At 36.2% G+C, this 26,978-nt stretch overlaps 1 protein-coding gene and 1 non-coding gene across 2 annotated transcripts in view; both read right to left on the reverse strand.

Moving 5' to 3' along the window:
• LOC145661698 (uncharacterized) overlaps window positions 1-26,978 on the reverse strand; it is a 99,194-nt gene that overhangs the window by 35,059 nt on the left and 37,157 nt on the right. The window lies entirely within an intron of this gene.
• On the reverse strand, window positions 18,784-18,855 carry TRNAA-CGC (transfer RNA alanine (anticodon CGC)). Its single transcript has one exon. It is a non-coding gene; the product is annotated as a tRNA-Ala (tRNA).

A 26,978-nucleotide genomic window follows, 5' to 3' on the forward strand; every position in this document is an offset into this window, starting at 1 on the left:
CACACCCTCTATCAGTCGCACTATGACTCATCCCTCAACTCTATTCATCCATTTAAACCCGTTACTTTAGAATTAGAAAGCAGGACAGCTTCGATAAATTCTACGGACGGCATGTTTTCTTCCATAAACGACATTTATAAGAACAGTTTAGAATTCGGATAGCAGGGACGTATGCAGGGTGGGTTCTAGGGGTCCGGACCCCCTTCCTCCGAAATTTCGACTTTTGTGTAAATTTAGCCTAATTTTAAGCACAATTTTAGGATTATAAAATACCTCATATTGAGTTTGAACTCCCCCGAAATAAATTGCTGCGTAAGCTACTGTCAGATAGGTTAACTAGAGGAAGACAGGTTAACTCTTCAGTGTAAAGAAAGAAAAGAAAGAATATTTTTCTGAGGTTTTTTAAATTACTCAATTGAAATTTTCAAAATTTGCCCGTGGAATGTTAATTTGTTTCCTCCAAGACGAAATCCCTCAGCCTTCATATCGAGAACAGAATTTATTCCTATCTAGGACAGGAATTAAACAAGTTTGCCCTCTACCACTAAGCTACTATCTCGTGAAGTAAGTTTCGAGGAGATCTCTACGTCTATACAGTAAAAAATTGTTGTGTTGACACAATGGATCAATATTACTCAAGTTGTGTTAAATTTTGAAACAAACTTGGTATTACTTCAAATCCATCTAACGTTGGATTGGATTAAAGTTTAGCGTCCCTTTCAGCAGCGAGGCTATATGAGACATGGACCTACATGTTAAACTGGGATCCGAACAATATGAGCTACGGTGATACCGAATTCCGCAGCTACCGAGGTACAGTGATATCGAAGTGGATTCTGCTTTTATGTAGAATGTTGCACTTGTGACTCCTTTATATAAACTGAGGCTGCAGTGGCTCAGTGGTAGAACGTTCACTTCTGATACGTAGGGAAACTGGTTCGATCTCAGCTCTCGCCAAGTGAGCCTTGTGATGGACAAATACCGATTTCAGCACTGAACACTATATTGTAAAAACAGTAACAGATAGCGAGAAAATATTTTCTGATTTGGATATAGTACCGCATTGATTAGTTCCATCTCCGAGTTTATTCCTCTATTGTAAATAGAAGTGGTATAAATACCATACTACTATTTCCGGTTTCGGTATTGATATCCTAGTGCAGAAACGGTCATAGATAGAGAGCTACGGTTTTACATCTCGATCTTCATTCCTCTACTCAAACCCTAAGTGGTAAAATTAGCTACTTCCGGTTTCTACCTATCGCCATAGTGAAGAAAAAAACAATAATACGTAATGATCTGTTGGTGTGGTTGATTAGAGCTTAGCTCCCTTTTCATCACCGAAGCTTTACGAGATGAATGCGTTCAAACTTCAATGTTCTCTCACGGATCTAATTCGGGGCCCCGTGCAGCAAAGGTGCGCACGCTAGCCACTAGACCAGCGAAAAGGCTGCGGTGTATTGCATGGATAAGTTTCGTCTTCGCATTGAATCCTCTGTTACAATAGGAAGCGACATAAATCTAATTTCAAGTTTCAGTATTGATAATAGAGCAAACAAGCATAGGTTTTCCTTCGATCTTTGTCCTTCTGTTTGAAACGAGACTAATTCGTAGGGGAATAGGAGACTAATTCCAAGGAGACTAATTTGTAGGGGAATAGTGTTTCAGATTTCCACATCAACAAATATATTTTTGCCGACCAAAGGTTAGATACTTTTTGAACTAACTAGTTGATATATATAACCTGTAGATGGTGATAAGCTTTTATATGAATTAGGATCCCCCAAGAAATAATTTCATCGCAGCTATTACTCTTCTACTGCAACCAGAAATAGCTTAAAACTAGTGCAATATGTAGTTTTAATAGAGGTTCCGCACGTTGTACAAGATAGGTGTCTCAAAAATAATGGAAACTATTACTTTATATTTTTGAAAGTTTGTAGTAAACTCATGATATACCTATCATAGTCTGGGTTTTGGTTGGGCCTCCCCAGTTTTTACCTTCTAGAACCGCCTCTGGCTGAGTTATCTTTCTATGTTTTCTTTGAAATCAATTGTGTGTGATTTTAACGATTTCTTCTTCAAAAAAAAAAAAAATTAAATATCCTTTACATCGTATTAAATATTATAACTTACATAAAATTTTAATATGTAATAATCAAATTTAATTTATTTTAAGTAATAAGTAAATTTATATATAGTGCAAATCCATTTTGAAGAAGCAAGGAACATTTAACGATCCTTGAAGAAGAAATCAGTAAAATCACATTATTTACAATCCCACATTATTTATTTAAAAGAAAAAGAAAAAAAAACATTTCCTATATAAAGCTATGAGCTAAGGAACTAAGATGGCATTTGTACCCACAACCGTTAACTAATTAAGAAAAAAACATTGTTGAAGCAACTAAGAAAATAAATTTCTTTTTTAAAAAAAGTAAAAAGAGAAAAGCCAGAAATTTAATGACAACGTTATTCGGAGCAGTGATGGCTACAGAAAAGAAAAAAAAAAAAGAATAAGTGGCGGGGAACTGTAGTAGTACTCTGCAGTTATATAGGTACTGTTGTCCAGCCTGGTCAGTCCCGATAAGACTCGCTCTTCAGCTGGGCAAATGTGAACCAAAGAGAGGCAATAAAGATAAGAGTTCCAAAGCCACCAAATAACCCTGGTGCTTTTATTCAGCAAAAGCCTCGATATAAAAGTGATTCCCCCGCATTTCGTCGCAAACGGAAAAAGAGAATAGGTTTACGGCCCAAGTGATTTTTATCCCACTCGGCAGTTGGACTCTTTGCTTCAGAGTCACATACACGGAACTGCACACATATACACACGTTGAATTTTTATCTCAGGAATTCTCTCCCCATACCCCTTCATTTCTCCTCTACCTCTGTATCTTTTCTTTTTGTTTCTCGTTTTGCTCCGTACGCTATTTTAACTTCAGCTTCGTTGGTTTTGGGCCAATCGCATCAAGCCACATTGGAAAAATTTTCTTTTCAAGTGGGATACCACATTGCAGTAAATGGAAAGCCACTGCCAATTCTTTGCTCAACGAGCGGTGCAGTGCAGACACAGAGATAGATATATACCTAACACACACAGAAAGAAAGTTCTTAGTCAGTATACGAGCCACCATTACCCCTTCCTCAGGACCTACCTATCCACCTCCATCTCCATACATGAAAAAAAAAAAAAAATCTGTAGAGAGAGAGATTTCAATTGAGGCGAATTGCTCAACTATAGCAAAAGAACTGAACAAAATGGGCCACACACAAAAAAGATATGCCATTTACTTTACAATCACCACCAAACGATATAAGGTCTAAAGGACAGATCTAATTGACCTTTCGACCTCGCTTTTAGTCCTCTTTAATTTGTCCAACCGAAATATAGAACCTAAACTATATATATATATATATATATATATATATATATATATATATATATATATATATATATATATATATATATATATATCGTGTATATATATATGCATACATTTTTCTTCTCTTTTTAATTTTTAAAATTTGTCTTCAATGAAAGTTCCCAGACTAGATTCAGAAACAATGAGGTCGATGTTAAGCTAAAATGAAAACAACAAATATCCTCAGATAATTAAGAAATTGTAGAAACAAAATTTATTATTATTATTATTATTATTATTATTATTATTATTATTATTATTATTATTATTATTATTATTATTATTATTATTATTATTATATAGTGGTAGTATTACCTGACCAGGATAGCAGTGCGGTTTTGGGAGGATGGCGCTGCTGTTGTGTTTACATCAGTTTCTTGGCAAGCGCGGTGGGACAGGGTAGCGGAGAATCTTACTCTGCAGTGTATCCAACGGTTTCTAAAAGTTGCAGTTTCGATGTTATGCATAACCTAATCACTTTTCGCTTAATAAAAAACGCCGTAAGTTATGTGGTTGAAGTGAACCATTCCTGAAGTAATGCAGATGTATTGTGAATAGTGATATATGAATGGAAATTACCAATTTAAGAACAACATAGCACAATTGACAATTCAGTGAGCTTCTACCAGGGGCGAATCCAGGGGGGGCGATCGGGCCGATCGCTCTCCCTAGAAGAGGAAACTTTCTTATTATATATATATATATATATATATATATATATATATATATATATATATATATATATATATATATATATATATAAAACTCATCCCAAAGTTTGGAGCCCTTAAAAGTAGCAGTATGACAACCCACCGCCCCCACAGAAGTCGGTCCTGGATCCGCCCCTGGTTTCTACCGTGTATTAAGCAGACTGTATAAAAATTGATTACGTTTTATTCGATGTCATTATAAAATAGGAGCAGCCTGTAAAATGCTGCTCGCTAGTTTGTTCGCAAGTTAATATGGAGAATGTATTTTTGTTGTAGTTGTTTTTTTGCTTGTTACTTATGATGTTATGCAAATAACTTCGATAACTTTTGAAACTGTTTGTCTTAACTTGAGCCAGGGGGCGGATCCAGGCTGAATGTTTGGTTGGCGGTCGTTCGAAGTCAAATCAAGGTAACAGTGTATTGCAAAAAAAAAAGAAAGAAAGAAAGAAAAAAGAAAAAAAGAAAGAAAGAAAAAGAAAGAAAGAAAGAAAGAAAGAAAAGTAAAACAACTTTAGAAAAAGAGAAACAGCTATTGTCTGCAATTTCTAGAACAGAAATGGCCATCTGCGATTTCGAAGATGGATATTTTTTTTTAAGCAAGGACACCAATGTAAGTAATTTCTTGCAATTTATTGCTTTATTTGACTTCTGCAACGTAAAACAAAATAAATAAATAAATAAATAAATAAAAAAGTAGGTCTACCTATTTTAAGCTTTATTTTACATTTACGCTATAATACAAAGGTGAAAATTCTTATTTTATATTTTTAAAATAAAAAAAATATCCTATTCTGGGGGGCAATCGCCCCGCCCCTGGATATGCCCCTGACTTGAGCATATAAGTGAAGTGGTTTATTACGAACAGGACAAAAAGAACTGCGATAGATTGATTACAAGTAATCCGGTTAGAAACACTGCTGTTTACATTTTAGTTCCAAAACCGGCTGCCCGCACTCGTTCGCTGGTCAGGTAATAGTAGTCTAGTCTCTCTATTATCTGGAGAAAATTCTTGTTTTTATTTTAGCTGAATGTCAATCTCATTGTTTTTGAATCTACTCATAGGCTATGAGTGTCTGTCCAAGGTAAGTTTTAAAATTACAGACTATTGGTTTCTAAAATGAAATCTTTCTATATATAAAAGAAAAAAATCATTACTGACTGACTGACTGTGTGATGGAATGATTGACTACTTGATCAACAGCCAAGCCAAACTGGACTCGAAGTTGGACCAATACATAGAATTTGGTATTTTATAGGATAATATACTCCTAAGGAAGGATTTTTTAAAAAAATTGACGTGGAATGAAGGAAGGATACGAACTGTAATTATTATAATAAGATGTTTATATCTCAGAATCCTTTAAGGTTAGAGTGGTGAAATTTGGTATTTAAACTTCTCATGTAAACATTTCAGACTCGCGTTTCAGTGTTTTTTGAATTTTTCCTACAATGGAAGAGAAGAGATGAGAAGTAAAAAATTGCTTATTGCTTAAATTATTACAATGAGGTGTCCATATCTTGGAATCCCTTAAGGTTTTCTGAGACTATTTAGGTGAGGCAGGACCTTGTAGAAGAATCTTTAGTAGCCTGTATAAATAAGTAATTTAGGATGGTTTGTTAGATATGTTAGAAAAATAATTTATGTAGGTAAAATACGTAGAAATTAGATAGTAATGCATTTAATTCCAGTTAACCTCTGAATTCAGATTGCATTGTATTTACATCCAGGCTATCAGATATTTTCATCGCATAGGATGGCCAGAAAGTCCTTAACACCCAAACTAAATGCGTGTAACATCTCAATTAACAATGTAAGATGTTAATAGTTAAAATTTGAACCTCCCATGCTGATCATTGATATACTAATAGTGTTCCTCACGTGAATTGCCTCGTGATTGCCACGTAATTGCCCCTGGAAGAAGGAGAATAAAGCCTGTGTGTTCACCAATTCGTTGTCTCGCCTTTCCGTGTTTAGTGAATAACAATGACTGATATGCAAGTGACTTCACTTTGGTGGAGTACTAAGTGGCAAGTGTGTGGGTCCATGAACAGAAGCACAACCATAAAAATCAAAATATGCCGCAGGTGATGGTTAGATTTCGTGAACGGTTCGATAAGGAGCCACCAAATCGTCAGACTTTGATCACATAGGAGAAAAAAAGCTTTTCATCTTCGAAGTGTTTTGGATGCCCTTCGTTCTGCTCGTCCATCAATCCGAAAGGAAACATGTGCAGAAGTGTGATGCGTTCACCATGCAAGTAGACCAGAAAGCATTTTATGCAGAATTTGAAATTGTAAGAAGCACAATGCAGCTCAACATGAAAATGGACTTACGTCTGCACGCCGGCTCCGGCCAATAGCCATCAATGAGCTAACCGATGGTGTCTTAAACCACCCGCGGTAAGCATGCGGGATCTTGTTGGAGACCTTCCCCACTAATCCTGCTGGTTCTCTGATGAGTGTGCTATTTATCCGAGTTCACGGAATAGGAAGTCTTCATGTGGACAAAGGAAAGTGCAAGTGTGAAAGGACTTTCTGGCCACCCTGTAGAGTGTTAGTCTTAGGCGGATAGACAAGTCGATGTGAACGAGTTTGATTTTATAGGTCTTTTTTAAAAGAATTTCAGACGGCAAAGTGTTTTTAAAAACATTTTGCTCGGATTTTAGGTATTTGTCATGAAGTAGGTAAATTCATTTTATAATTTGACTAGTTTAGTAACGGGTTTTCCATGACTAGCGTAAAGGGTTTATAAGTAGAACATTTTAGTTGATATATATATATATATATATATATATATATATATATATATATATATATATATATATATATATATATATATATATATCGTATAGAGACATTATTTGACCAGTAATGACGTAGTGTACTAATATATTTATGCATTATTAAAATTCCTTTTTCGAATCCCATTTCACTTGTTTCGTCTGTACTGAAACATAACTGTAGGAATAAAAGCTGACAGTGAAGACCGGAATGGGAAACTGCAAAAATGACAAATGGTGTTCGGAAGCTTCTATCCCTAACAGGAAGGGCTCCCTTCCATCGTCGTTTTGCATGTGGGCAATGTTTGTACTGTTGATTGTCGTTGAGACAAACAAACAGACTGAATGGTTTTTGAAGAGAGGAGAGAGGGGAAGATGCGAAGAGGAAAGGGGAGGAAGAAGTGATGGAACAAGATAAATGATTCCTTCACATCATGGCACATCATGGAAACGTAACAACAGATATTCTCCTTTTGTTGTAACACATATTTCTTACATTCCTGCTTTGCGTTTCCATCATCATCATCATCATCATAAGATTTCTGCCATCAAGGCAAGGGAATTATTTCAGTTTTAGAGCTTCCATGCACTAAAACGAATGTGTACAGCTAGTGAGAATTTTTGTAAAACTCGGCAAGGATATGTGATGCGAACACACGGCACTTGCTTGACTCTACCCAACACATCTTTTTCAGTAATATTGCAATCTCAGCCATTGGAACACCAAGTTTCTTGCAAAGCAATGGGTGTTACTTCACTTTCTTGTGTTGTTGTTTTCGTAGCTATACTTAAAGACATATAATCACATTTTCTCTGTAGCCCTTATTTATTTATTTATTTATTTGAACATTGCTTTTTTCCACTTCTGTTGATGATTAGCACTCCCTTTAGATGAAGTTCTGTTCAGATATCAATCAATCTCACTCAAACACACTAATTTAGGTAGAAAATGAAAACGAAGCATTGAAATAGACCTGTTAGGCAACTACAGGTTATTTTTGTTAACGTAGCTCTTTGGTGGCTAAGCGGTTAGTATATGCGTCTTAAGCATGGGGGATCCAGGTTTGATTTATGGCTGGAGCTCATGTGGTTCGGATTCCACGTTAATTAGTAGGTCCATGTCTCATATAGTCTCGCTGCTAAAAGGGACATTAAACTCAAACTCAACTCAACTTTCTTAATATTCTAGTTGACAATACCTTTTCTTCGTAAGAAGTTGTCTGCTCAGTGGGTTTTCAAAAAAAGCTGGCATTCTGGAATATTTATCCATTTTAATACACTTTATCAAGTGTTTTCTCAGTTATCCGTGGCACTCACTACCTTATCCGTTTTTAATTCTACCCAATTCATATTCTTAATTCTTCTCCACACCCATATTTCACAACACTCAGGTGTTTTAGATAGCTCTTTTGTGCTATCAATGTTTCTGCAAATAGACGTTCAGTACGGTTGCTCACGAGACGAGGCAGAGTTTTTATGATGAGATACAAGATGAGACAGAGTCTATATGTTCCGGGAGGAGACATCATTTTAACAACACATTTTTGAGACAAGACAGCGTGAACTCTCGTCTCCTAGAAACCCTAGCATTCAGTAAATATGGGCAATCCTTTTGTACTTTTGGTATATGCAGTGGCGATTCTTGAAGGAAGTCATATCGGTAAAAATTAAATATTTATCGCTTCAAACTAAGAAAAGGAAACTTATCTAACATTCCAATTCTTGTATAAAAAAATTAGCACATTAAGTAATTTTTCCCTTAGCGTCAAGAGATAAAACTTGAATTTTTACCGATGTGTCTTCCCTCGAGTGCCACCACTGAGTTCAATCTCATCTATCCATAGATTTAACTCTCTGTGATTTTTCTTGTCGATAGAATTGACCACTAGACAAGAGATGAGGCTGTCTCGTCTCGGGAAATGATCTGTCACGATGATGTATCGGGAGTTACGTCTTGTCACGAAAATTCTCTTTAATCACGTCTCATGGGCAATTTTATTCCCGACGCCTTTTAAGTCCAACTTCAACCCCGAGAGGATACGTAAGACTCTCTAGAACCTCTTGGTTGAGTTTGAGAGGTGACAAAAATGATCGAAAACAACCAATATTAGTTTTGAATACATAGTTTTCGTGGAAGCTGAGATGAATAGTGATACACTAGTTGCTATTTAAGTCGAAGTTCAGCCTCCATTAGCACCCCAGTTCAGCTGAATCCCATCTTTAGAGGGGGAGAAGAGAAAGTGAAAAAAAATGTAATATCAAAAGTGACTGAGATTAGTGTCGAATTCATAGGTTTTGGGGTAGGGAAAACTGATGATCCATTTGAAATGAATTTTAGAACATCGTTAGTACCCATCTCAAGCTGTTCCCTTTAATTATTTTAACTTGATTTCAGGACGTACTCTATGGGGGTAGAATGTTTCCAAATGTATGCTAAAAATAGTGTATCTTCTGAATTTTTCCAGTACTCTTTCATTAAAATACATTTTCCAGCTGGGTAGGGTGTTGAAAAATTTTTCATAATTCCATTCTTTCCCTAGCAAGAACAGGTATTTCAGCTACTCAATTTTAAAATTATTTAATTCTCTCAAGCAAATAAAAAGGTTGTTTTTTTCTCAAAAGAAAGCGTTTTTTAAAAATATTTCATTTCGTTTTATTTCTAGTATGATTTGTTTTATTTTGATTGTTAATTTTTCAAAGAAAGTATTTTCTTAATTCCTTTTTCAAACGCAGTGTGACAAAGTCATGAAAATCTGAAATTTTGTTCGCACTTGTGACTTTTAATCCTTGTGTACTAGATAATCATGGTTTACTCAAGGGTAAACCTGGTTGCATACGAAAAGGCTGATACCGATCTAAAATCAAACAAGGATTCTAACTTTAAAATATAAAAACATAGAAAACTATATAGAAGCAATAAGCATAGTCGGATTCAGTGCGGGCGAAAAGTAACGAACCCCTATTGCAGCGACACAGGCACCATTGCTGTGAAAGTCCGGCTCTGTTCATAAATAGAATAAAACTAAAGTAACTCTAACAAGGAGACTTACGGAAGTGTCACACCGATCTGAATGAAACTTTGCACACTTGTAGAACATCAAAAAATGAACCAAAAAATGAACCACACTTGTAGAACATCAAAAAATAAGAAACCACCCTATGAACGTTAGGGTTGATCTCCAAGTACAGACAAAAACAATCAGTTAATGTAGAAAAAACATACTGCCCGGAGGGTTTTAGGACAGCTGATTGAGAATCTGACGTCAAAATTACAAAATTCAAAATGGCAGATCCGATTTGAAACCCCTTTCTATTGATTGGAAACCCCTTTAATTTAACGGAGTGCTTGATTAAAGTGAGTCTCTGCACCTCTCCTTATTCGAGGTGCTTATGTATAGTGAGTCCCCTCGCTTCCACTATATCAGAACTTTGTTGTGGTTTACTTTTTTCAGACTGTTTCTTTTCTCTAAGGGTATTTAATTACAATAAACCACAAATAAATAATAAAAATTACCATTAAGTATATGGGTTGTTTTATTCTTAAATGAAAATTAGTTTTATCAAGGTAAATAAATATTTATTTATATAATAAATTAAATTGAAAAATGATTTGATGAATTTTTTTAAGATAAAAAAATAGGAACTCTTTCACTTTAGAGCCCTATTTCCTAAGTTAGATGATTATTATTTAGATTAATAGACGTTTACAAATTTATTTTGTTAGACTTTACTGATCCGTTACTTCCTCACAGTTTTGTTTGACGCCTATTGCTATTAGGAAAGCCTGACTATAACTTTCGGTTTACAAATGTAAGAGACTCTGTTGTTAATGGATATTACTTAGTTTAAAGACTGATTTTTTTAAAAAAGAGAAGGCCATTAGTCAGGCTTCTCTGGCCTAGCAAATAATAATAATAATAATAATAATAATAATAATAATAATAATAATAATAATAATAATAATAATAATAATAATAATAAAGTCTATGAGAAACCTTAACGTGTTTTCTGCCTCTTAGAAGATAATGGGAATCACTTATCCCAATAAGCTATTATTTAAGCTTATTACTTGGCTAGCTAAATGTTATTAAAACTTGGTTATTACTTAGACCGAAGGAAATCACTTATTTCTTGCTTTAGCCATTATTAGGCTAGTCTCTATTTATTTCCTTATAAAATTAGAAATTCTAACGCCATCACTCAGACTCCAGAGAAATTATTTATTTTTTGTTATTGGTCATTATTTAGACCGTTTCCTACAAGATAGGAACGTTTTTTTTTTTTTTTTTTTTTTTTTTAAAAAGGTGAGGCCGGACCTTTAAAGTAGAACGGCTCTAACAGCCAAAACAAAAACAAAAAAATACGTGTCGATTATTTTTTGATGTTCTACAAGTGTGCAAAGTTTCATTCAAATCGGTGAGTGACACTTCCGCAAGTCTCCTTGTAAGTAGCAGTGATTTATGCGCCCACTGCCCCTAGGAATCCGTCCTGGACCCGCCCTTGGTAAAAATGGAATATTGTACTCTCACTCAACTTATGTCACTGTGCAGAATTTCGCCATTGTTAGATGTCGGGAAATGTGTTAAGGTTTCAAGGTTTGAGGGCACGGTTGAACCCTTGTAAGTTAAAGAGAGCATGTAACAAAATTTCCTCATTGTATGACGTCAGGAAATCAGTTAAATTAAGTTGTAATGTTTGGGAATACGGTTGAACCATTGTAAGTTAACGAAAGCCATATAAAAACGGAATATCTTATACTACAACAACTGAGATACAGAGATATAACCTAACGGTGTGTATTTCCTTTTATTTTCAATGCTCTTTTCTGGAATAGTCTGAATCTGCATTATGTTTCGCAATTCCCTTTCTCTTCACTCCCTCCTTCTCCTGCCTTACGCCATTGTGGAAATCTATTGCTCGTTTCTCACTGTCTGACCGCATGACACTTAGAGTCTATCTACTGGAGACCAACAACTACTTTTTTTGTTCTTAAAAAAAGCACAGATAGGGAAGATATTGGTAGAAATAGCTTTATCCTATCCAAAATGGGAATTCAAACAAAAAGAAAAAAAGAGAGAAATACTGAAGTAGGAGAGAGCTAAGAGAAAGAGGGAGAGAAAGAAAACGATCAACCACGAAGCCAGAAAATCTCTATCCTATATAAAAGTTTCAGGTTAACTGCCATCTGAGGATATACATTTCCCATCTGAGCTACAATGCTGATCCAATATACCTTCCAGAGGAACGTTGAATTTTAGCTCCCGCCATGGAGGAAGATAAACGTTTTTAGGAGGAAGATACAAGGCAAGCCAAAGTCTCCATCAATGGCTTTACAGGAAGGCTCAGTTCCTTCACAATTCCCAAAACTTGTCTCCTAGAGACTTTAGAAGAAACCACTAGTGACACCACCAGAAGAAATCAATGTTTCTATACTGTCACAGACATTGCGTCATGATATGGATAGTCCAATAGTCTGTGGAGGAATTGAACTTTTGTATTAGAAATTACTTTGTAAATATAAACTGAAATGCAAGTTCTTTGCTCCAGCAGATACGTTTATGGAAAGTATTTGAACCCTCTTCCCCAATTAGGATGCACATTACAATAAAAGTGAAATGATAAAAAAAACTCTAGATTTTGTATAAATGATGAATTCACTACCTCCTCCCTTAGGATACGCCCTTTAGTTAAAATAACACGATAAAAACCTAGCTCGAGGAAGGTACTAACAATCTTCCAAAATTCATTTCAAACCTCGCCTGCAATTCCACGTTACAAGTATACAATCACAACCTCTTCACAGTACGTTTGGTTGCATAGCTCTCAGGGTTAAAATTATGTGCCTTGGCTAGAAGATTATTGTCGTTCCCTAGGGTGTTAGGGGTGTCTTATGGATATCTTTTTCAAATTATATAAGTCATATGGGTACCAAATTTGGTTGAAATTACTCCAGGCTTTAGAGAGTTTTGGTGGTACAGATATCGGGAGGGTGCTATACTAACTATTCGGAAAAGGAAGTTAAGTCATCTATAGATGTCTGTTGTCATGCGATGATATATAAAATGCTTGAAATCTTCTGTAGATTATTTCCAAAAACAATATTATAAATAATTTACAGAAAATTATTCATTTTATTTTCTATATTAAGTATATTTTTTGAAGGAGGATGCACCAGGCAGTTATGCGGTTGCCCGATGGGCTTCTGCACTCTGACACAAAACGTATAAAAGAGTTGATTTGAGTTTAACGTACCTTTTCAGCAGAGAGGCTATATGAGACGTGGACCTACTGATTAACATGGAATCGGATCACATGAGCTCTCACCAGGAATCGAACTCGGGTCTCCCGCGCCAAAGGCGCGTACGCTAACCGCTTAGCCACGGAGGACCTCAACGTATAAAACAGAAATCAATATGTATAATTATAGGAAGTAAACTATATATATATATATATATATATATATATATATATATATATATATATATATATATATATGGAAACAGACACTTCATTTTGCTTGTTTAGACTATTGTGTTAGCTCAAAGTACCTGAATGATTTGCACTATGATGCACGTGAGTCCCGGGTAATTCCAGCTCGGCTACATACTTAACTGAGGTAATATTTTGAGACGATTGAGAAATAAATTGAATTTAGAAGCAGATTGGCGACCCAGAAAACTAGAAATAATGAGATTGGAAATCGATGTGCTTATAACGCATCACTCAATTGAATTCCACTATTGACTCTCATCCAGTCCTTCGTTGGCTGTAGCACCAGAGCAGTTTGTCTATTAGTCCAGTGTTTCCCAACCAGTGAGTTGCGGAATTTTAGAATTGATATAGATGCTTCGCCATCTAGAAGGTCTATAGTTCTAGACATAAAATGACACAATTTATTGTTGGAAATAGATTATTCAATCTAAAATGGGGAATTTTCCTAATTGCACCAGCAGTTTGAGCAGCATACTGGTGACGCGCTCTATGTTAAATGGAAAAACAATGTTGCCGGTGCAACAAGCTGTCCCCTTTGACCCTCGCCATACTAACAATACAGTATTGTTGGAAAGCAGTTTCGAACTGTTCTCGGTTTTCTCACACAACAATGTACACATTCCTCGTGTCACTAAATTACGTCCCATTCTAGCAGCCTGCTTAACGGGGAATGTTATTTTTTCTTTTAACATAGGGCACCTTATAAGTGTGGAGCTCAGACGTCTAGCGTGATTGAAGAAACTCGGTTTTATGATTGAAAACCATCTATTTCGAACAATTTTTCTCTTTCAACTCTTTCGTATTTTTGGTCATAACGAAGTTAGACTATGGCCCCGTACTTTTGATACACTCTGTATTTATGAGCGACTAGGGTGAATATAAAAGCACGTCATATTTTCTAACTGTCGAGTAAACTAGAAAAAAAAAAAAAAAGATTAACAATTCCCATGCAATTCAGTGCAATGACACATACGAAATAACCATTGCCTGTCATCTGCAGGTATATTTCCAAAATTAAACTACCTACATACTTTGGGCGTAAAAGTAAATGGCCAGGTTTTCAGCGCAATAAGATTTGTTGATGACATAGCACTGATAGCGGAGAACTGAAAGGACTTACAGGACCCACTTTCAAACTTCCAGGACCAACTGAAAAAAAAATGCAAAATGAAGATAAATAAGAAGACAACCAAAGTGATAAAGTGCACAAGAGCAGGAAAGGAAGAGAGAAACGTATGGCTAGAAAGAGAGAAAATCTAAGACGTTAAAACGTTCCCTTACTTAGGAAATGTAATACCCTCGGACTGGAGACGTGAAAAAGACGTAAGTCAAGAATAGCACAGCCTAAACAAGCATTCAAAGGAAAAGAGGACTGCTAACATCAAGAAATGTGTCGTTGGACGTTCGAAAACGATTTATTTAGGCTCTGGAATGGAGCGTGGCGTTTTACGGACCAGAGACGTGGACATTGAGAAAAGCTAAAATATCCAAGCTGGAAGCATTTGAAATGTTGTGTTGGCGCAGAATGCTACGCATAGCATGAACCGAAAGGAAAAGGAATGAAGACGTACTAAAGGAAGCTAATGAAAATCGACAGCAGCATGCTTGGCCTCTTATTCGGCACTCCGATTGGTCACCGTGTTAATAGAGGGAAAAGGCACGAAAACCAGGAAGAGGAAGACCAAGGAAAGGATATCTAGATGCAATTACGAAGAAGAGACCCTATAAAGTATAAAAAGCTCTCCCAAGGGAGGGAGGGAAATTTTTAAAATTTCCATGTTGCCACCAACCTATGGTTGAGGTGAGAAAGAAGACATAGGATACTTTTTAAGTGATTCGATCATTACTCATTCCACCTAATAACTTAATTTCAACAGAGGTGGCTCTTATCATTATGTTCATTTGAGCCGCTTTTATATATATATATATATATATATATATATATATATATATATATATATATATATATATATACAAGGGCGGATCTAAGGGGAAGCTACGGGGCTATAGCCCCCCCCCCTTGACGCTCAGGTTTACACTGGATAAAATGGGCTTCAACTCTGCTTTACACTGGATAAAACGGCAAATTATGGTTTAGCCCCTCCCTCGATCCTATCCTAGATCCGCTACTGTATATATATAACTATTAAATCTCACATTCTACGTCCCCAAATGACGTCCCTGCTTGTATGTAATCATTATTCGTTTTCAGTTGGTAAATCATGCTTTAGGTCTACTTACTCTGTATTTTCTTGGAATTGACTGATGGTTGAACGAAGGTTATAAAAAAGAAGTCAAACATCATTCTTCTAGAAGGATCTTCTTCCCTCCATACCTAACAAAAACAAACAATAAAATCGCGTAGAATTACTTCCGAGGTGTCTGCATAACGGTAAGTATACAAGAGAAAAGCTAGGACAATATAGGAAACAGTCAAGTGAAGTGACGAACTGCATGTATGTCTTTGGAAAACAACAGTATGTGACTCAACAACCATTTAGCTACCGCAGTGAGGTATTGTAAACAGGTATGAGTGGCATCGCACACTGGATATTACTCAAAATCTGGTCTGAAGATTTGACTACTTTTCATCACGAGACATGACCATTTATTGCAGGTCTGCTCAGTGGGGGCCAAAGGGTACGTATAGACTCGAAGACTAGCTAGGGTGAGAAACAAGAGAGTTCTCTTGGATTGATTTACAACTGACTTTCTAATTTTCTTTTTCTTTAAAAAAAAATAAAAAGAGGAAGGAAACAGTGAGTTGTTCCTGCCATATATAAATCTACTAAAGTTCCACAAGGCCTTCCTTTGCAACCAGATTTTTAAGTAAACAAGTAGCCAACTACCCTAAAATGGGCTTTTTCACGGTCATAATCATTGTCCACCCATAGACTAGCCAGCGATGACCAATTGTTAGTTCTGGTCACCAGCAGTGACACCTAGGCGTTGGAAACTTTTATTGCATGTTTTCTTCAGAAACGTCTATTTATTAGATCTGTCTGCGTTTTGACAGTCACACGTAGAGGCACTTCACATGTGCTAAGCATACGTATATAACACCAGAGGCTATTTAAACAACAACCAAGGAAAGTATTTATGATGGGTTGGACACCTTTCTGTCATGATAGCCCTCAATTGTTAACTTTGACTTCGTTAAAGTGTGATAAGATTTCGCCTGTTCCATGCACTGGTTACAATAAGCGTGAATCAAAAGATCTTTCTGTTAACAACTTTAGCAGTAATTTCCCGTTTAATGCTTTTCACAATAATGGTCAATTTAGTGTTCTCTCTCTCTCTCTCTCTCTCTCTCTCTCTCTCTCTCTCTCTCTCTAAGGGGAATATCTGTAAGTACCGTTTGGAGCTTCTTGGGTGTTCAAATTGTTCCGTATGGTTCTTTGGGGTCACCATTTTTGTTTACAAATCGTATGGCTAAGCCAATACCCTACACATATGAACATATTGTGTTAGATTCTACCACTTTCTCGTGCTTTCTGAGCAATTCAAAATAGAGTTAGCATGAGTTGTCTGTAGTGTATTCTCATTTTTATTTTTTTAAAAATTAATTATTGTTACGTTTTCTATTTGTAGTAACAAAAAATAAATTTCACATGAATGCATTGTTAAATATTTCAAGAGGTCAGTTAGTGAAATTGAGGAATAACACTCGAAAAAAAAGATCTAAATTGCAATTAAAAGGACAAGATGATCTTTTAAATTATTTTTTAACGGGTAAAACAAGAAATGAGTCTAAGACTTAAAGCATTGGACGCTTTTCAAGGTCGATTACATTAGAGTGAAAGCGGTAAGACATAGCGTTTTTGTAATCAATTTTTTGCCCTGAGAATGGTGTCAATCTCGGCTTTAATCCGTCTATTTTAACCGGAAGGGACAGATATGTACCATTTCCGGTTCTAATATTCATCGTCACCTAGCAAGAACAATAAAATCTAGTAAAAAATGATTTCTCGATAAGGGTTTAATGTCCCAAGAATAAGTTTTATTTCTGCGCTTATCCTTCTATTGGAATCGAAATGATCGAGATCTACTATTCGGTTTTATTATTAATGACCACAAAGCAAAAGCGGCAGGGCACAGGCCCGCAACCAGAGGGAGGCTAGGGGGCCTGACCCCTCTTAACTTTTCCTGGCACCTCCAGACTTCAATATAAAATTCTATTATTAATTCAAGAACACAATTTAGATATTTGTAAGAGAACTTTTGATGACTTGGCACCCCCTAACATATTCATGCCCCCTTAATCTTCTGTGGGTGTTTGCGGGCCTGGCAGGGTATAGTGAAAAATGGTTTTTGATACTGATTTAATGTCTCAGACTAGATTCAATCTAAGCCCTTTTCCTTCTGTTAAAACAGATAATAGCTTTGCCAGTGAGACAAGAAATTTCTCGTCTTGTCTCAAACTTGAGACGAGAGGTATGTTTTCAAATTCGAGACAAGCTTGGAAACATGACAATTCTCGTCATTTTCGAAAATTGCCCGAAAAGAACTCACCCGCAGAGAATAAACTAGTCCACGTACATTTTTTCAGGATAATGAGTTATGCTATAATATCAGGTTATTAATGAAATATGAGCAAAATCAACTAAGTCGTTTTTAAGAAAAAGCAATTTTTGACTATGACCCTTTAGTAAGCTACCCTTATATTTAGAGCTAGAAAGAAAATTCGAGTAAAAAACACTCCGGAGAATCACATAAAACCTTAAGTTTAAAATTTCATTTAGACACGTTGGACGTTAGCCTCCTCTAGACGAGGTACATAAAGATAAACGGACGAACAGATGAGCAGATGTCGGAAAATAGCTTTTTCGGTATGGCCATGAAACGTGTAAATTTGTTGAAATCTCGAATTCATTTTTTTTTTCGCTCATCGCACTTTCTTCTCTCCTTTCGTTGCTCGAAAGTAGAAAAACTTACTGAAGTTTAAAAAAAGAAACAACTTCCTTATAATACGCAGATAGTTTAAATGAATAGTTAGTTAATTGAAGTATCAGAATTGTTTCAGAAACTGAAGAGATGTATACTCCTAACAGAATGACTAAGTGCAAAATAATAGAGGATCAAGATATTCAGTTTGGAGATACAACAAAAGAAATACGAAGTGCTGGGATTCGAAGCAATGAAACCGTGCATGTAAAACAGACTCTCGATTTTTCTGAAAACTTTTTATTACTCTTATTTTCTCTTTTTGTGTACTTTCGATTACTAGCAAACTCTACAGGGAGCCGAACTCAGAAACATCGAGGACGATTAGAACCGTCATTGCTCTTCAGAAGTACTCCAATCCCCTGATTTAAGTACAAAATAGTTATGAAGGTATTTCATTAGCGTTATTAGAAATGGAATAAAATATCAAGTTGGTGGAGGTGCTGGGGTTCGAACCCAGGACATTCTGCATGCGAAGCAGACACTCTACCACTGAGCTACACCCCCATGTAGTAGGCCTCTAACTTGCAGGTTTTTAATCGAGTTTACTGCAAGATATTAAAAAGCACAAAGTTTTGTTGTAGAATATGTATTGATTGCATATGTTTTCTTTATCTTCTTAATTACAGTCTTCTTCAGTAAGGCTTGGCATCTACTTTTCGTAACCGTGTTATAGGAACCGTACGTATAACAACCTGAGTTTTTTTTTGCCTCGAATTAAAAATCTTTAAACAACCAATGAAAAATTCACATTTGCTTCATTTTATCTCCACTTCGCTATGGACACAAAGAATTTTAAACGGAGGTGAGTCAGTAGGATTTCATGTCACTCGTCCTTCACCGAAAAACAGCTGATATCAATAGAAAATAAACGAAACATGAAGAAAACATTGAATTCTGGATCTTCTGAAACTGGTTGATGCGAGAATTTCGTCATGGCTATATGGTTTCCAATAGGCGCAGGAGTCCGTCTTCCATTCCCGATGGTAACTCGTGTTGTTCGGATTTCACGTTAAGGAGTAGATGTAAATTTTACATAGCCTCGAGATTGAAACGGACGTTAAATTCAAAACATAACTAATTGAATTCAAATTTACTGAAGTTCGGTAGCTCTCTCACCCCCAAGTCACTTCTCAATCTAATACAGTCCACCACAATGAATTTGTTCTCGTTTCCTCACACCCTTTGTCTGGAATTTTTAAAACTCAATAAGATACGTATATTTTATGTACGATAACACTGGTAAACAAATTTTTGCTTATTATTATTTCTTAATGAATTTTTATGTATTTTGACCTCCTGAACACGAATCCAGCACTCATTTTTATGTAGTATCAATATTTTCAGTGATATAAGCATGTTTTATTTTTCTACCTATACTGGTTTATGCAGAGCAATTTGCGTGCATTTATTTCGATACTCGCTAGTTGGTAGCGCATTTGCTATTAAAGATAATTGTTCGGAGTAGCAAACAGAGAATATAGATTTTAAAGATTTATAGCAGAATTGTAAATTGATTAAATAGAATCTGAGCAATAATTAAGCTGTAGCAAATTCTGGTAGTAATGAAATGGTCGCAAAATGCTGCTTCCACATTTTCCACAGTTAATTTCTCTGAGTGTACGTGCGTGTAGTTAACCCTTTTCTTGACAATGTATCCTTTGGGATACATAATGCTTTTGAATATTTTTTGGGTTACTTTGGGACTACCTATTCTTTGCAATGTATCCTATGAGACACACTACGTCACAGCCCTCTCTAAATAAAACATAAAACTAAAATGTGCAATTATGTCTTATTTTTACAACTATTTGACACGGAAATCGCATGCAGTATTTTTTCTGAGCAAAGCAAATTTTCTTGCCAAGAAAAGGGTTAAATGTCAGTGTGTAATTAATGTATTTGAGCAACATGTCGTCGGGTCGAAACTGCAAGTTACGTTCGGATACTATATTGGTCCGAAGCAGGTAAAGCATAGGATTGTGCCTGGAACAAAATTTTGTGCAGCCTATAAAACTTACTTAGGAATGTCGGTTGGGGATCTTGACAAGCTATGGGCCCCATATGTGTCTTGTGGTAATTGCTGGTCGATGTTGGAACTTTGGTTGCGTGGGAATAGGAAAAGCATGCCGTTTCCCATTCCGCAAGTGTGGAGAGAACCTACCAACCATCATGATTGTTATTTTTGCATGATCGACTTGACGCACTACAAGAAAGGCAAGTACAGGCGTCAGGTACAGTACCCAAACATACCATCCTTCCGAGCAGCTGTTCCGCATAGTGAGGAACTCCCTATTCCCTCATCTCCGCCCCAAACGGTTTTCAGTGAAGAAGCACCTCAGTTGCTTCCAACAGTTCAGATAGTTCGTTCGTTTTAAAAGATAGTGAGAAACTTCATTTACTGAACCAAAAAGAACCAGATGATCTGATAAGAGATCTACAATTACCGAAAAATAAGTCCGAATTGCTAGCACCACGACTCAAAGAGTGGAACTTTCTACTTCCTTCCTGCAAAATATCTAAGTACAGAAGCAGACACCAACGTTTTTCCGTTTATTTTGCTGTTGAGGATTCATTGTGCTACTGTACAGATATCGGTGGTCTTTTTAGGGCAATTGGCTTTCAATATGAACCAAAGGGATGGCGACTGTTCATGGACAGTTCGAGTACTAGTCTGAAGGCTATTTTGCACAACGGAAAGCAGTATCCTTCAATCTCTGTTGCATATTCCATCCACATGAAGGAAAGTTATTCAAGTGTAAAGCTCATGTTGGAGAAAATTAAATATGAGGAACATCAATGGGACGTGTGTTGGGATTTCAAAATTATTGGTTTTCTTTTTGGGTTACAAAGTGGTTATATTAAATATTCTTGCTTTCTATGTCTGTGGGACAGTCGGGCAACTAGCCAGCATTATGATCAAACCGTGTGGCCTGAAAGAATGGAGCTTATTCCAGGAACACTCAATGTGATAAATGAAGCATTAGTGCCCAGGAAGAAGATTCTCATGCCAACATTACATATTAAGCTGGGATTGACAAAACAATTTGTGAAACTCTGGATAGTAATTAACCTTTCCTACAATGTATCAAACAAATGTTTGCAGCTTGATCAGAGACAAAAGTTCTGGCTATGATTTTTCACAGGGCCTCAGATTCGTGTTATGCTTAATAGTGCTACACTTAAACAAAAAATGACGGAGTTGGAAAGAAACGCTTGGGAGGCCTTTCATAAATTGGTGACGGGATTTCTTGTGCATAACCGAAGTGAAGCGTTTGATCACCAAGTTAAGATACTCATTGATCAATATCGAGCATTGGGATGTAGAATGCCTTTAAAATTACATATGCTTCATTCACACTTGGATTTCTTTAGGGAGAATTTAGGATATGCTAGCGAAGAGCACGCTGAACGTTTCCATAAGGACATTCAGGTATTGGAAAGCAGATACCAAGGAAGGTGGGACTGTGCAATGATGGGTGATTATATTTGGGGATTAGTCCGTGGCGAAGTAAACGTTTCCCACAAAAGAAAAAGAACCACTAACCTTCATTTTGATTACGAAATTCCAATACTTGATGAACACTTTCCCCCAAACTCAAGTACTTTTGTATATATTTTCATAAGAAATGTAATATTCATATATTTTGGTATTTATGTATTGTTATGTAGATTTTTGTTACCCAGAAAGTTGATGTCCAAAATGTGTTATGCTTGTAGTTCAATGTTCTCATAATATACAATTGTATAATATGTTAGTGTTTCAATAAAATCTGATATGCTTATATCATCACAAATTTTGACATTATGAGAAAATAATTACCATACTCGTGTTCAGCGTGTGAAAATCATTAAGAAATCGACCAAAAAGCAACATAAGCACGACCTTGATCAAAATTTGTATACCAGTGTAATGCATCCATGTACCGAATTTCGGGCTTCTGTATCAAAGCTTCAAAATAAAATATTATAATAGTAGAAATAGGCTTTACATTTTCAAAATTCGTATAATTGAATGGGATTTTCATATTCTGATTATCATAAAGTTCAGTTTCTAAGTTTAGTGGTATTGAATTATGCCAAACGATTGAAAAAAATAGGATATAGAGTAGAAATCCTTTCCGATGTTTCGAAGTAGAATTTCTAAAATTCCTGCAAAAGTATGAGATGCTAATATTTTGTTTACGAAAAATCCGACATGCTAATCTTGGTGACATAATGACCAGCAGCTGATTAAAAAAACATAGGACATAGGGTAGTAGTAGTTTAATTATTAGTTTTCAAATTTCGAAAAATCCGACATGCTAATCTTGGTGACATAATGACCAGCAGCTGATTAAAAAAACATAGGACATAGGGTAGTAGTAGTTTAATTATTAGTTTTCAAATTTCGAGATAGCTAACGTACTGATTCCAGGCCGCATCCTTCCATCCCAAATCCTTTCTTGCTTCCCTTTCCCCGGGTAGTGTGATCGGCGAGTGACGTCACCCCTCCTGTGTGTTTGGTAGATTCTTCGTGGCATCGTGGATCGGGAACTGCTACCAGCTGGTCAGAGCATCAATGCAACTGTGACTGACAGCAGTTGAGCCGTGTTCAAGAAAAGCTGAAACCTCTGGATTTAACGCTCCTGAATCGTAATCTGTTACAGAACAACGCAAGTCCCACGTGGCTAGGATGACCCGGGACACCATTCTACGCCTTGGATAGGAAACACTATTGCATCCGCCAAACTCCCAGAACATTGCACTATCCGAATATCACCTGTTCCATTCCTTGGAAAATCGCCTTAGAGGACGCCAGTTCAAATCCTAGTAGAGGTGCAAAATGCACTTGATACCTTCTTTGCTTCTCGGCCCATCAAAATCTACCTCGATGGAATCCATGGCCTTCCAGAACTTTGGGAGAAGGTCGTCGATAATGATGGGGCTATATTTGATATTCCAGTTACGTCTTAGATTACATGTCGATGTTCGAAGGTGGTGAGTGAAAAAACGACAGAAATTCCTTGATTATCTTTATATTCTAAAAATGGCGCTCACGGACGACAGAGTGCTATTCTTCACGTCAAAATATAGCGAAAATATCATACTGTGGTATACCCACCGAAGTCTCATTCAGCCGCTATAGAAAATCAAAAGTTTCACTATGTGGCAACGTCGCATGTTAATTTTGAACCATTAGCATTGCTCTACGAGTCCACCAGTTACATCGATTGTTACGCTAATAAGTGATGCTAGTGTCAACGTGTATCGACTTGAACTGCTACCTAGAAAGAATCAATCTAACTATTTGATGGATTGATAGATCTAGCCTATGATTCTTTATCTGCGACGTTGCCACATAGCGCAATTCGTGTCTATAGACGAGGATCCAAAAGGTGTACAATTGTATATATATATATATATATATATATATATATATACAATATAAGCCTATGTATGTATGTATGTGTGTGTGTGTGAACTTTTTTAACGCTAATAATACATATTGTAAAATTTTGCCCTCATGTATGATATTATCCAGGTACAATTCAGAGAAAAGTCTTATAGAGCCAACTTCCTAAATACTAGGTTTATCCTTTGCAGAATTCCAGACTTCACCACATGATGTAAAGTTCTTGTAGTAGCGAACAGTACGTCAATTGTGTTCTTCTGCTACTTCAAAGCGACATAAAAGGTGTTCTGCAAACCAGAAATGAGTCTGAAAGCCTTTTCTTTTTATGGTCGAGCCCGTCGTTCGTAATAATAGAGTAGGGAGCACAACATTCTGTCAACGGAGGTTATAGCTGTGACATTTCCTTTCCTTTTACTTCGATTCTCTCCATCTGCAATTGTTTGGCCCATTTGGAATGGGTTTAGCCACCAGAAAAGTTGTTGGAATCCACATCAACAAAAGGTCCAACCACAGTTGTAGAACTTGCCCTTCTGGTAATTAGATAGCCGAGTTTTTCTGAAATATCTTTACTGGTATAAAGTGTCCTTCTCTGCATTAAAAGGTTTCCACAAAGATTATGTTACAAATGGCACAGACTTCAATTGATGCTTGGTTCTCAGGCAGTTTATAACATGATATTGAATGGCCAGGAATATTTTCGTATTCGCATTAAATATACTGTATTTTGCATTTAAACTCTACAAAAATAAGTTAGAATGTTTCTTTTTTATTTTTAAATTAATTGAAGTGGCAAATATTATGAAGTCTTATTTAATCTTATTAAGAAGTCTTGGCCTAATGTTTAGTACGATGCTCCAGTGCTATACAATCTGAAATTCCTCGCAGCTATATGGTTAGTGTACATGCCTTCGGTGAAGGAGATCAGGATTCGATTCCCATGTGATTCAGATTCAATTCCCAGAAACTCATGTGATTCAAACCCCACGTTAAGCTGTAGATTCAGTTCTCATATAGCCTTGCTACTGAAAGGGTCAATAAACTCCAAAACAATATATCAAACCGTCCAATGTTATACAAGAATTATTCTCTTTATAAGACACTTATTGAATATCTATAAGTTACCATAAACAATCTTATCAGAAAATTAAGTAATGATTTTATTTTGATTAAGTGCAAAGACTGTATTTTATGGAAGAATTGAGCTCTAGAATCAATAAGCATGGACACACTCAGAATTATTGTTCAAAATCAGAAGGAGCTATTTTGAGTATACGTAAGGAAATTTATAAGAGGTGCTACCAAAAATTTAAGAGAATTTTAACATTTCTCCCAAACCAATAGCAGTACAAACTTTCGCTCTTAGTTGCTTTGTGGTGTGTATTTCAACTGACAACCCGTCACATAGCATTGTTGTAAGTGCTGATGACTGTAATACCTACAATAAAGACTTGCATTAAGTTTTGTTTCAAGCTGAAGGTTTGTTTCATAACTTGTTTAAACCCACCAAATGCTGGAGGGGGCTTTTGATAAGCAAGTTTTAAGCCAGGCAAAGACATTTGGGTGGTGTAAGCGTTTCAGTGATATCCGAGAGTGATTCTGTGAAGAATTCAACACATTTTGGTAGATAATCAACATGCACAATTCTAGAAACGATCGGAAAAGTGCATGCAATGTTCCTTGAGGACAGAAGACAGGCAACTCATGATGTTTGTAATAGAGTTGAGCAGCCATAGGGTCGTGTCAAGAGATTCTAGAAGGTGAACTCAACACGAGCCAACTGCAGTGAAGTTTGTTCCTAGTTTAAAGACTTCCTGTCCAAAAACTGTTCCCCTGTCACCTACACACCCGATCTAGCCCATTTGATTTGAAACTCGTCTCTAAAGCGAAATTCCATTTGAATCGGTGGCTTTTTAATTTCATCGAAGAGGTTTTAACGGAATCACAAGCATTAGCTTTTCCTCTAGGTACCAGAAAAGTGTTGCATACTAAAATGTGGAGCGAACATACATTTGATATAATTTTTGAAGAGTACATAATTTACTTAATCCTGTGCTAATTATTGGAATGAAACAAAATTCCTTTTTGCTTCATGTATTATCTGTCAATGTTGGTTTCAAATGCAAATGCAAATTTTGAATCTTACAATTGTACGTGTATATTGAAATTGCATTCTTACGTTTTATGTTTTGCAAAAAATCATTAATATTTACATCTACTAAATTATGCTAGTGACACTTAATTACTGCTTTCGAATTTCATTTGATACTTTTAAAACGTTTAAGGTTATCAGTGTATAACAATGAATATGTTTTTCATTTGTGTATTCAGGAAGATATTTATAAATATTACAAATTATAAAAGATCCAAACTTGATCCCTGTGGAGCTCCAAATAATTGAACATATTCACTAGCTTCGTATCCGTTTATGACAAACCAATATGTAGTCAAGTTAGGGACATAACCAAATCAATAGGTTTTTTACTATATGTATAAATGTCTGGTAGTATTGAATTCTAATGAACCAGGGAATATTTAACAGTACAATGAGGTGAGAGACGAAAGAGCGAGCCACACGTGGTGTTTCAAGAAACAGACAACATTGTTTATAGTCTGTCCTCCGTCAGCACAGAAATAATAATTGCAGCTAGGTGCAAACATTTTATTGCTCTTCTATATAAGCTACAGTTGTGTTCAAAATAGTATGGCCTCCCATAAAAGAATCTTAATTGAGGAAATGCGTTTTAACCACTGTTTATTTTAGACCTTTTAACAGAATAAGTATTTCCTGTTAAAAAGCTTCGGGTGTGCGATATTTTCGAGAATTCTAAATTCCAAGAAAGACCACTTCCATACTCGGATTTCATCTTTTGCCGAGAGTGCTCCAACCACATACTACAAGCAATATGAGGTCACCAAGCCCTAAACCAGCGAGCGATAATATTAGCAATTTTCTCCTGTGTTTCAAAAATGTGTATGAGGAAACTGGAAGTTAAGGAACTGGGAAAATTAAGGCAGTGGCTGTGAAACTGATTCCCCTCCCCCCCGACGTAGAGCTGAAAACAAACACTTTGCGAATCGAATTTCATATCTCGACAGGGTCCCTTCAGTGGCCCTCTCGGAGCAGTGTCTGCTGGACCGTTATCGACGTTACTGACAAGTGAGTATAGGAATAGTATGAGAACGAGAATAGCCTATGTACACAAGAACGCTGTGTAATAGCCATTACATAGGTAGG

Source organism: Thermobia domestica, chromosome 10, assembly GCF_964235325.1.
Source record: "Thermobia domestica chromosome 10, izTheDome1.hap1.1, whole genome shotgun sequence".
Lineage (NCBI taxonomy): Eukaryota > Metazoa > Arthropoda > Insecta > Zygentoma > Lepismatidae > Thermobia > Thermobia domestica.